This window comes from Coloeus monedula, assembly GCF_965178545.1.
Source record: "Coloeus monedula genome assembly, chromosome: 6".
Taxonomy (NCBI): Eukaryota; Metazoa; Chordata; class Aves; order Passeriformes; family Corvidae; genus Coloeus; species Coloeus monedula.
Window position 1 is genome coordinate 39,774,416 of NC_138786.1, and position 9,470 is coordinate 39,783,885.

Genomic DNA, 9,470 nt, shown 5'->3' on the forward strand with positions numbered 1-9,470 from the left:
GTCTGAAAATATACTTTTGCTTTGAGGGCTGTCTTTGGAGGGAACGGTTAGTTAACTGGTAATGACAGACTTCAGGAGTGAAATCCAAGATGAAATACTTGTTTCTCAGTATTTTGAAAGTTGTGAAAGTTTCTCGTTACAGTGATCTCAATCTCAACATCCATAACAAAAGATGGGCCCGGTCCTATGGGTCTTTAGTGATGCAAGGAGCCCTTACAGCTGCCTTCACTGTGCTGTGGGGAATTACACAAGTAATGGGCATAGAAGCACTGATCAAGCTTCTTCCTTCGTGTGTATGAATAAGTGTGTAAAACACACCTTGTAGAAAAGGCAGAGCTATAGTAGTAAATAGTACCTAACTGTCCAAGAATAGCTAATGAATTTATCTTTAAATTTTTAAATTGCCAAGTTAAGTCCTGCTGCTGTGAATTTTAAAAGGAGTACACATTGCAGTGTGGTTTTTTTGTTTTGTTGGGGGCTTTTTGTCTTCTCTCTCTCTTTTTTTTTTTTTAACATCTCCTGCCAAATTCAAAACTTCCAGGGTCTTCCACTGCTATTCTCCTGGAAATTTTCCAATGCTCATCAGAGTCCAGGGCTTCTGACGCACACCAGAGTACGGATGAGACCTGTGTTTGTTGCAGCCCTGGTGCGTGGAATGAAGGTTTGGTACTAGACCCTTATTAACCTGTTAGATTAAAATTAGACACTGTTAACCTCTTACTTCTAACATTAAATATTTAGTGGAAAATGTGACTTCCTTCAAACTTCCTTATAAAAAGATAGGTTTCAGATTAAAAAAAAAATTAATACATTTTAATTTTAAAACATCTATGTGCAGAATTACTTATGAAAGTTAAAAAATATATTTGATCACTGCTGATAACAATTCCAGTACACTCAAGGAAACATATGTCTCTCAAGCCCTACTGCTGCCAAAGGCAACAGCACAGTCTAGAAAAAAACACCCTTTAGGTGCAGTCTTGACTGCATTAATAAGGAAGCAGCTATGCTGAGCAGTGAATTTTTCCTCTTCAGTTCAAAAACATGAAATCAGCAATGGAAAAACTCAGTTAAATACGTTAGTTAATGAGGCTGATGTGCAGTGTTGTTTGTCATCTGGATGTTTGTTTCATGGTTTACCTGAGTATGTGGAGGAACCAGTTCATAAATGAATTAAAGGACAAAAGCACTTAACAACCTGAAGATACTTGGGCAAACCTCCTCATTGTGGGTCTCCCCTTCCAGGGAAAACATCCACTGGGGTGTTTTCCTCGCAAACCTTCACGGAGGGCTGAGTCTTCATGGGCTTCCTCCAAAGGAGGAGGCTCCTGCCTTTCTTTGTAGTACAAAAGCAAAATTGTTCAACTTCTTAATATATCCGTGTAAAATCCGTAACTCTCATAGATTTCAGGGGGAAATCAGTTAGTAAAATATTTAGGCAACAACCAGTCAAAATTATTATTGGGTGCTAAATGATGAATACGCATTGTAAGAGGATTTTGGCTTATTTCAACCACAAAGTACACACAGACCAGAAAAGTCAGCTTGTAAAAAACCACAGTAAAATGACACAGAAGAAGGACTTGATGCTCCTTCCAGTCTTATCTTTATGTTTAATTTTATTCTAGTCTTACTATCATTCCAAATTTTCCTAACAACTGTTTTAAATCAAGATATCTTTCTTTAATAAAAATATTTTTATAAAACAGGTCCATACAAAATCCAAGTTTCAAGTTTAAACTCTGGGAAAAAAGTAATTGTCTTTGTGTGGGAGTGTGATTTAAGGGAAGAAAAGTAGGAGTCCTTTAACAGGATGCAGAGAAACTTCACTAGAATATATCAAACAGCACTGGAAGTCAATTAATAAGGAGGTAGAAGCAGGGAAGCATTCAGCTTTACCTCTCTCCAGACAGCAATAAATCTCTTGCAAATTTAGCTGTCAGAAATGATTGCTTTGTTTTCGACAAGTGGCATTACTTCCTCTTATACTGGAATTAAAATTGATTGAAATTGATTCATGACTTTTCAATATTTCCCACACCCCTTCATTTCTTTCAGTGTGAAAACATTATTTCTGTGAAACAAGCACAGATAAAACCAGCATATATATTTCTGAATTTTGTTTTTGTTTCTTTCTTTGAGACATCTAAGTATTAAGATGAGAGAGAGACTGGTAATTAATTTTCCTTCAAATGCATTCAGAAATTATGTCTTCCTAAGGGAGTGCTTTTTTTCAAATTGTTTTTTACTGATTTTTCTGGGTCAAAAAATTGAAACAGAATAATTATAAACTCTTAAGCAGCCACACAGAATGATTCAAATCAGAACAAAAGTTTTGCTATGCTGCTTGGAAGGATTTCCCATTTAATGTTTTGCTTCTGTTTTCAGACCCACCTGGATAAACAGTGAACAAGCAGTGATGCCAAGAGGTGGGACTGGGCCAAGGAGGAAAAGAAGCCTGTTCCAGGCAGGGACCCACAAGGAAAAGCAGAGTGCAAGGTGGTTCAAGGAGCCTGTGACGACATTTCATGGTGAAACCACCTGCACACATAGCTCTGCCTGCACTTCTCTGGTTTCAGCATCTGTAAAATTGGATTCAGCTGCAGGACCAGTTTACCTAAAGTCTTGCAGCAGCAGAATACAGTATAATTCAGGTGTCTTTACTCTGTAGCATTACTTAGAAAAAAGCATATTGAAAAGTCTGCTTCTTCTTGTCCCAGATACAATATGTGAAAGCATAATTTTAAGTGCAGGACCCAATGCATCCTGAACTTTCTTGATCTGTCATGACACCAACCTTGTAAGACAGCCGGTTTTTATGATCCCCATTTACCTACAGGGAACCAAGGGATAAAACACAGAAAGATCAATTGCTTGCACAGAGCTTCAACAGTAACTTGAGGTTGGGGAAAGCACTGGATCAGTCCCTGCTAAATCTCAACAGAGAGCTGTAACCATGATAACATCTTTTCTCCCAGAATATAGAAGTTTGTATTTACGTAATTGAATTCTTTGTTTTTCATTGTTTCTACCTCCTTGTACTCCAGGCCTTTGCTGACTTCAACTATAGAACCCCACATGAAGCCAGGGTGCATTGCTTTACAACTGAGACCAGCATGTCATCCTTATAATGACACACTAGCAGCAGACCAAGGACTTCCCTTATCCCAGTGGGCTTTTTAGTATGTTCCAAGCAGCAAATAATGAGAAGATCACCAAAAGCATGGCAGAAAAGAGGAGGACAAGGGCAGTAATCTGAGCAAGTGAGCACAGGTGGGAAAGGGAGCCGTGATTGCATAGCTAAATTGTCAAGAATGGGCGGGACTAAAATAAATACAAAGCAGCTGGAGTCACAGGGAACATTCTGGGATAGGATGAGAAGGATGGCAGTGCTTTTTTCTTACTATGAAGGTATGCCATGTTCTTGGTGATTACTACCTGCTAAACCTGTTTTTCTAAATCTTGCTGTAGTAATTTTTTTCCCTCAGAAGGACACAAGGAAGCAATATTCACTGTTGTCACACGGCAGTCTTTGGATGACTGACATAGTGAAAGGATATAACAAATATTTTGTAATTAATAAAGTCTATGGAGCTACAAAAATGACTTTAACAATCTCCATAAAAACTAGACCGTGAAGCCGATTCCTTTCTTAATTAATCCTCCAAGAGCACTGAACCCTTGTTATAAGCCGCAACATTGATATTACTTGAGAGAAAATTGGTTCCTGAAGCCGGTAGCCACTGCAGGCAGAATCATGGAGCTCTGTGTCGCTAGGAGTCAGAAACACCTTTTTCTGAGAGGTTCTGAGGGACTAATAGTCTGGTTTTCTTCTGCACAGAAACAGCTCTCCTCTAAGCATTTAATGACCTGATAACCTTTAGACTTCTTGGTGTCTCTGCAACTTGCAGCAGCAGCAACCTGTCAGAGTCACGTAACCAGAATTCGTTCCTTCCTCTCCTGTCAGACTGCTTTTCTTTGTTTTCATCTCCTCTGTGCTAACAACCCTTCTGTGTAGCATCCTGCAAGGTTAATCTCTGGCACTCTCCTTTGGCACGTCTTGTAACACCCTGGTCTCTTCTCTACCTGTATAGCTATCTGTGCTGAGTAAGTGTCTTCTCTTCTGCAGCTCCAATACCTGGAACAACCTTACTTTGTCTCTTGTTGACTCTCTGTCTTGTTTCAAATTGCATTTGAAATAGCTTTTCACCTTTGCTGTATCTGTTTTTTTCTGTTCACTGCTTGCTTGACTCGTAATTGCATTAGAGGCCCTCAGTGAGACACTCTGGCACAGCTAAAAGACAAGTTCATATACACATGTCCTGTATTAAAGTGGAATTCACAGGCCAGAAGAATTTGTTATTTGATACATGTTGTTGTAAAACCAAAACAGAGATTAAACACTCCCTGCAAGTGTGAGTTTGGAACTGATGTGTCCCTCAACCTGCTGGTGTTACTCCATGGGTAAGAAGCAATTAGCATCAGCAACTTTTCACATACTTATTTTTAAATACTCTCCACTTTGTAGTGTTCTTCCTCCTTTGCTGTTTGGGACATATATTAATGAAGAATTATGAGTGTGAGAGCAGAAGGTCTCTCATCCCCACACTGTAAGAAACGGTTTTGTCATAAGCCATTGCGACGTGTCAATGAAGGTTTTCCGCTGCACTGAGGAATTCCTGTGCTGTCTCACATTAAACTGTGGTAGATAATTCAGCAAGTGTGATGCCGCACCCTGTCTCTGAACCTAGAGGCAGTAGAATCTGCTCAGCTGTGTAATCTGAACAGGCTGCCTTTCCTCAAAGGTAGTTTAGCTTGTATTGAACAGATGGCTCTTTCTGTCTTCCTCTCCCATTTTATGATGCTATTACTTGTGACAACAAATTCTGAAAAATTAATGCATACATGAAGGCAACAATCCATACATTTTCTTTCTTTCATGAGTTTTGTGCAAAGGCTGTAGCTCAGGATTTGAGCTTGTTTGACACTACATACCTTCTTGGTCAGAGAAGCATCTGGTAAGCTCAAGCAAACATGAGGTGTATGGAATTACTGGCATAAAGTGTGCCTCTCATTACTGTAATAACTCTGCAGATATCTCGCTTTCTTGCGCATACACACACAGGTTACATGCATGAAATTCCAACTGCATAGAGTAGAAGTTAGAGTACTAGGAAATTAAGGGAAGTTTCTTCATAATTTAAACGATTATTAAACCTCAGGATCTGAGGTTGACAACAATTCTTCTGTATAAAGGTAACTACAGTGTGGGCCTTTCATACTACTCCCCTATACTCAGAAGACTCAGAAACAAAACAGAGCAAGAGCCAGGTTTAGAGACCAGAGCTTGGTGAAGACTTGCTCATGCTGTGTGTTCTCACTAAGAGATGAGACTCTTTGATGAGAAGCAGCTATCCAGCCTCTACTGGCCTTGATGACTCAAGGGGGAGTGACAGTTTCCACCAAATGCAAAATTCTGTATGTATAAACTAAGTATGAAATAATGTAGCATATGCATGTACAGCTGTATAAGAGACTACATATTAGAGAGTTATTAGAATTATCACAGAACAGGCTACAGAGGCACAGCTTTTATTCTCTCACAAGCATTAGTAGGTGTATAATTCTAGTTTTGAGCCAAATGAGTTTGTGACAATTGATTTAGCCTAGCTGTTGCTACAAAACTTCGTAACAGCATATTGTAGAACCAGTGAAATAGTTCATAATTAAGTAAGAAATGTTATTATATTTATGTATAAACAACTTATTTGTATTCATAGTAGATTGTCTCCACAAATCTATTCTTGTCTCAGAGCCAAATAGAAATTTTATGTCATTGTTATGTTTAGGTGAACATCACGCTCTTATATTCCCCTCTGTTTGGCCTTGAATAAAAATCAGAGCAACAATAATATAAATGCTATGAAAATAGTAATGAACAGTAGCCCATCTGTACTGGACAGAATTCTACAAATCAATTAGATGGTCATAAAAAGCTAATCAGATGTGGATGAATCAACTCAGGAAATAAAATGGATTGAACTCTTATGTTTATTGTTCATGTATAACCCTTTTTAATAATCAAGATGGGTAAATTACAGTAATTAACCTTTAAAAATTTAGATGATTTCTAAATAATAGCTTCAAACAATGCCTATTCTTTTCTTTGTTATTTTTAAGTGTTTTGTCCATGACAAGGCAGTTCCATTAGAAGATCTACAAAAGTAGTTGTTTTAAGTTTTTTTTCCTATGTATCAATCATTAGATTTTCTCCAGTATGTTCTCCCACCTCTCCCCCATCAGATAGCATTTAAAGTCAGAAGAAGTCAAATTCATGTATCCTAGGAAGAATGTCAAGAAAACTTGTCTCCTGGAGACCACTTGGGTGGGATGGATAATCTGACATGCCATCAAACCCTCTTCCTAACCACAGGAGCACCTTATCTGGGCTAGTGCAACGCTGGTAGCAAAGGCAAAGTGTAGGCCAGCCCCTTTGGACAGATTGCCTGGATCCTTAGCAACCCACAGGGCTGGCAACAGTTTCATCCACTTCCTGCCATGGTTTGAGGTAGCAAGCAGTTGTGAGAGGATTATATGGGTTCCGGCTATAGCATAGCTGAAGAGAGATCCTACAGCTACAGAAGCTTGGAGCATTTGACAGCTCTTCCACAGGAAGACTTAGGGAAAACACTCACTTTTATGCAGGAAGGGAAAAGGTAACTGTAAGGGAATCTTTCCGGAGACTTTTTATTACCTCTTCAAAGCCCTCTCTCCAGGTTTTCATTGAGGAGAGGATGGCTACTGCTACAGCATCTGCTACTGTAGAAAATGCTTCGTTTATTCTCACTGGTGCAAATGATTTGTAAACTGATCAAAAATTTACTTTTATTCAGTATTTTGACTACTTGTCCTTCAAAAAATTAATTTTAAGCATTCTGAGGTTAAAATTTCTCAGTATTGTTGTAAGGTCTTAATCAAACCAAAAGAGATAATTTGTGATGTATTAAATAAATAAATAAATAATCCAGGACTGATCACAATACATTGGATAGAATGGTGAATGGTTTGAGTTTTCTAAATTACTGATATTACCTGCTGATATGAGGGCTGTTCAAAAGGGCACTTCACTTTTGGGTTTATTTATTAAAATCCTGCACTCAACTGTAAGAAATTAGCCTCCTAGAGATGAATCGTTCCCTACTCAGGGGAGCCTGAAGCAAGGAAACCGATCATGCTCGCATTGCAGAACAGCACAGTTACACAAGCTCCAATGTTTTACTACATCTCTCACACAAGGTGCTAAGCAGCAATGTGAGACAAATGTTCTTGGCGTAATAGTGATGCTCTTAGACATTTTCCTCAAATAATTAATGCCAAATTTACAGTGCTGTACAATTATCCTTTTTATCTCGTAACTGGAAGCCCTTAATAACTGAGGTGCAGTGTGAAACACAGGCTATTGGACTCTGACAAAACCTGGAAAGAGCAATAGATCAGCTTTCAGGTAAGCATAAATAAGATGACAGAATTTTATATGTGAATTTTACATATTGAAGCTGGGATTAAAGTCTGTCTTGAGTTCTTGCACTGGAAACAAAGCTATCCTTTCTGTTCTTGGGTGGTGACAGGGATTTTTAGCCTTTCCTTCAAAGCATGCAACTTGAAAACACCAGGGCAGAAGAGATGCAGCTCAGGTAAGCGCCTTGGCAGCCTGGAATGCTTTGCAATCTCTCTCCAGCAGGACATACCATGGTCAATCTCTCTTTTCCAGTCAGTTTACAGCACAGTAAGGTTGCAGTTTTTGATAGTGAGGAATAGCTGTACACTAGAACAATGATAACCCTGTTCTGGGTAAGTTAATTAAGCAATGCAATTCCTAATTACTGCAAATTTTAATTGAGCATGTGAGGGAAAGGTTTGCAGAATTTCATCTGAATCTTGTGATACATCATCCTGCAATCGGTTGCAGTTACGTTCAGTGCAAGATTTCCCAAATGGGAAAATCTCCTATACAGAATTAATATTGTGTAAGCCAAATCTGGGTGGTAACAGCGAAGAATGATAAAAGGAGCAGGAGAACCCACCTGATCAACATGTGGCTTAAAGGCTGGCATACTTTAAGACGGAAATCTGAAAGGCGCAGGAGCAGGCTGTCCCTATGTGTTCACAGGCAAGCCAGCAGGGAAGACTACCACACAGGGTAAACAGGGAGCTTTTGCTGGTACCCAGGGGAAAAAGGAGAGTTTATATCCTTTGGAAGAAGGGGCAGACAACTCAGGAAGAGTGAGTACAAGGATACCATTAAGTCATTTACAGTGAAAATTAGAAAAGCAAACGCTCAGCTAGAACTCCTTTTTTATTCTTCCCTGTTACCGAAGGGATTGAGGAAAACACCACCTGTGCTTCTATGCCTTCAACCAGTTGTCTTAGCCTCCTGAAGTCAGTTTCTAATTGCCCTAGAACTTTACCTCTCTGACAACCCAGTCAATCAGAAGTAGGTAATAATCAGATGTTACTCATCTCCTAGTAACATCTCTTCCCTGAACCCCAGGGAGGCAGCAGACTTTGGGATGGATCCAGTCAGCATACAGGGCCCTCAGCTTCCCTGGCAAGGAAATCACTACAACAACCCTTCTTTCTTTCTTAAAACCTGGAGTTGAAATGTGTCTGGTTGACTGGCTTGCTCTGGGCAAACTGCTGGGTAGACCTTCACCTTCACTATCATTTGCTTGATTATCGAGTTCCAGTTTCACACCTATTCCACAAGCACACCTGAGAGGGCAAGAGAGGCTGGGAGGGGATCCTCCTGCCTCCCAAACAGGGACCTGTTTCTAATTCCCCCTGTCTTTTAGGTCCCGTCCTTCTGCCTGATGGCAAGAGGCTCAGGGTTCCTCTGACTCTTGCTAAGCTTCCATCTGCTGCATTTCCCTCAGGGACAGAAGGGTGTGACTGCCAGCCTAGTTCTCTGAAGTTTGCCTGTGACAAAACATAAGTGCTTTTGTGGAGACACCTATACTTGGCTGCATCACGGCAGAAACATCTATTGTACAGCAACAGGCATGAACATGCAAGTTCAGAGCTCTTTAACTTGCAAGCAATTTGATAAAATTTTCTTCTGGTTTTCTTGTAAGATGGTATCTGTCTGTGAGCAAATCCACTGCCATTAAAATGATAAGCATAGAGCAGATCCTTCATAAATTTAAGCTCACAAGCAAGCGTGCTGTTTATTTAAAGTCTGCCTCACCTTCAACATGTGGACATTTGAGAGGATTTCTCAGCCTCACTACCCACCCCTACCTCCCTCAGCCAATACTCTAGATGTTGAGACACATCAACAAGATAGCAGACAGTTCCTCTGCTTTTGCTTAATCTTTGGTTATCTTTCAGACTACAGCTACTGCAGCTGCTCTGATTAGCAAGCACTGGAGAGTTTCAGATGCAGAGGAAGAACAGCAGAATGTGTAGTTCTG